Below are 3,444 nucleotides of genomic sequence, written 5' to 3'. Positions count from 1 at the left end.
TCTATCTATCTATCTATCTATCTATCTATCTATCTATCTATCTATCTATCTATCTATCTATCCACCAACATCTTTTTTTCTTTTGAGTTCAGGTTTATTTTGGCATTTTTGGGCTTTTTCTGAGCAACCACACACTTAGACACACCAACCTACGAAAAGAGAGAGAGAAACGGGGAGATAGAGAGAGAGAAATTGGGAGATGGAGAAAGAGGGAGAGAGAGAGGACTGATTTTTCTCCTGCCTTCAGAGAGAAGCCTGACTGACTCCGGCCAGCAGCAGCAGCAGCAGCATCGCTGTCATCCCTCCCATCAGCACCACCACCACCCGCCTGTATATACGCCGTCTGGTGAAACTGTCAATGAGAAAGGATTGTGAATCAGTTGTGAAGCAAATAAAACCACCAAGGAATCAGAGACTGGAGGTTCCTCTGCATACCATCGGTGTCATGGGGGAGATGCGTTTCCTTGCAGGAGCGGCGCTTTGGGACTGTGATGTCTGACGGACGCGCAGAGATGCTGTGAGCTCTGGTATTAGCAGCCAGCTGCGCACCCACCGAGCAGCTCTGCCCCCTCCCTCCCTGCATCTCCTCCCCACAATCCCTCTTCTCTTTCCGACCCAGACCATTCAGTCAAAGCAGGGAATTGACTCCACAAGGATTGCGTCCTGAGCGGTGATTTGGCAGGTATGTGCAGCAGCGCAGCGCGTCCGGGCGCTGGATGCGCCTTTGCATGCTGTGTGTGGGGTGGTGGGGGTCTGTGACTGGTTGGACTTCGTTGTATTTTCTTGTTGCTTCCCTCCCCTCCCCTTGTGGCCCTGTGAGTAGCCTACATTAATGAATCTGAGAAGCTGTTATCTGAGAAGGATGGTAGATGGCATCATCTGTCGATGCAGCCGACCTGAGAAATACAACAACGCAACGTGGTGCTCAGATACAGACCAGATTTTGCTGTTTTATTCCAGATTTTCACAGTCTGATCCGAACAGAGTCGATCCTACAAATCCTCAGCTTTCCTTAGGTTGCTCTGCATAACGTGGCACAACAGTAACGCATGTGATCAAGCTGCTTCACACTGAACAGTCTAGTCATGACAGCTAAAGAAATGATTCATTGATTAATGAAAGGAGAAAAATGTGCTGCTGGCTTTTTTCCTGAGCTGCAGCTGCATATATTATGTTTAGAGATGAACCACTCTGGTAAAATGAAGCTAAGCATGGGCGTGAGGGCAATATGATCTGAGGATGCACACACCCTCTCATACTCAGCTCCCACTGGTGTATGGCTGCCTCTTTCTGTAGCAGCAGCAGCAGCAAATGCATGGCTGAAAGCAGCCATGCATGGAGGCATGCAACTTACGTACATGTGTGCTGGATGCTGTGCACATGCATACACATTCGGTCACACACCCACATTTTGCTCTCATCCACATTCAGTTATAATCCATAATCGTATGCTCTGGAGACATGACGTAACACATAATCATGTCTCATCTATATGCATCCATTTCTAAAGGTTTTCAGAAAATCTCTGTCTCACCCAGAGGGGAGATGGGAACAAACAGTACTCCACAGCATGGAGCAGAAGTGCTTGAAGCATGATGAGCTTAAATTGGCTTACTTTGGGTTCACATCAGTGGACACACAATCAGCTATAGTATTGTGAGTAGAAATGGTGTAGAATGCCTCCAGCTGACATTTTCCTCAAAGAGGAGTGGCAGAGATAGAAGATGCTGCACAGGTGTTAAACTGTGGAGCGCTTTACTAATTTTGTACATGAGCAAGAAAAATGAGGGAAAGACTGGAAGTTAATGCAAGATGTAAAAACGCAGCACCGCTGATTAGAGGGAGTGTTGTACTTTTATTTCCTCTTGCTTCTTTAGTCTAAACCAGAAATGGATGACACATATCCAAGAACCACTAGGGTTCCAAGATGGTTTTGGTGAAATTAACCTCCCATACCTGAGCGGAAAGGATGGTGTTAAAAGTGTTGCCTGTTTCAAAATGGATTGAAGAAGAATGTCTGTTATCTGTTGCAGACTAGAGTGATCGGTCCAGTGACCTTATGAGCAATTACCTTATGACACCTGTTTACCACAATACAGAAAATTACATGATAACGTGTAAAAATAAACAAGTATTTAAGATATTCACAAAAAAATTAGGTATACTATAGCAGTGTTATTAACATTTAATTTAGTGCCATTCTAATTTTGTGGAATAGTCCTGAGCAAAAAAAAAAAAAAAAAAAAAAAAAATTAGTAAACACATGGCAAACTTAGTAGTGCTTTTCAAGAGTTTTATAAACTAGTACTAGTTGGTTAAAAAGTATGGCTATATTTCAATTCAGTTTATTTATATAGATCCAATTCACAACACATGTCATCTCAAAGCCTTTACAGATCATACAGTCAAATTGATTCAAAGTTTTCTATCCAAGAAAAAAAAACAGTTGATTGGATAGACTCATTGACTCAAAGGCAATCCCTCACACTAAGCATACTTGTAGCAACAGTGGAGAGGAAGAACTCCAGCAGAACCAGGCTTAGTGTGAGCGGGCAACTGCTGAGTTCGACTGGGGTTCAATGAGACAGAAGGAGAGATGGAAAAGGCAACTGTAAAAGATGGCCCCATCCAGGGAACATACAGCCAGGCAGAAGGCTCCCATTTCAGAGGATAAAGAGAGCACACCCAGCCAGTCACAGTCAGAGAAACAGGACTACACTGAAAAACAGGCAGATCTCCAACATCTATAAAAAAGGTGTTGATGGCTAATATATATGCTAAAGTAGACACCCTGCAGTTGGCTGGTGTGTATCATTTCCAAAATTTTATATTTAAATAGTAAATCTGCATTAAGAGTGATTCTTGTCCCTGCTTAAATGGCATACCATGGTTTTCTGTGATTTAGCAACTGCTTTATATCAAGCCATTGATTGTTTATCTCCTTTTGAATGCAAAGGTAAAAAAAAAAATATTATTTGAGCAAGTTGTCAGTGCAGCAACAAGTGTGTGTTTTTGCCTACAATCAAAGGTTGTGGAAAAACCAGAGTTACTTTATTACTTACACTGACCTCTCCTTCAAAGGGCTTTAAACCCTAAGAGCATTATGGCAGTAGGAGTAAAACCCTTGGTACAGTACAAAGCTTTGCTCCTTTTTCTCATAGGCAAAGCGTGTACACTCCAGAGCAGAAGGTGGCGGTACTGCGACCAAAGCCAACCACCAGTAGTAAACAAGAAGAAGAAGTGAAGCAGCATAGCCGGGTGTAGCAGAAAAAATCAGTTGTTGTGGAGAATTGTGTGGATATGGCGAATGGGAAAGAACAGGAGTTGGAAGACGCGCCAGCAGCACTTTATAGGTCTGCTGTATGGGACCACTTTGGATTTAGAGTGACCTATGATGACAGCGGAAAGAAAGTATTGGATAAAAGTGCAACAGTGTACAAGCAT

General features: G+C 43.1%; 1 protein-coding gene across 2 annotated transcripts in view; it reads left to right on the top strand.

Moving 5' to 3' along the window:
- Positions 1-260: 260 nt before the first annotated feature.
- unc13c (unc-13 homolog C (C. elegans)) overlaps positions 261-3,444 on the top strand; it is a 168,437-nt gene continuing 165,253 nt past the window's right edge. For both annotated transcript variants that reach the window (XM_015375423.1, XM_015375422.1), the window contains exon 1: positions 261-682. The gene's annotated coding sequence lies outside the window, so the exon portion shown is untranslated. The remainder of the gene's footprint in view (positions 683-3,444) is intronic.

The sequence above is a fragment of the Cyprinodon variegatus genome, unplaced genomic scaffold (genome assembly GCF_000732505.1).
Source record: "Cyprinodon variegatus isolate N-32 unplaced genomic scaffold, C_variegatus-1.0 Scaffold118, whole genome shotgun sequence".
Taxonomy (NCBI): Eukaryota; Metazoa; Chordata; class Actinopteri; order Cyprinodontiformes; family Cyprinodontidae; genus Cyprinodon; species Cyprinodon variegatus.
This window is presented reverse-complemented; position numbering and strand designations above follow the sequence as displayed.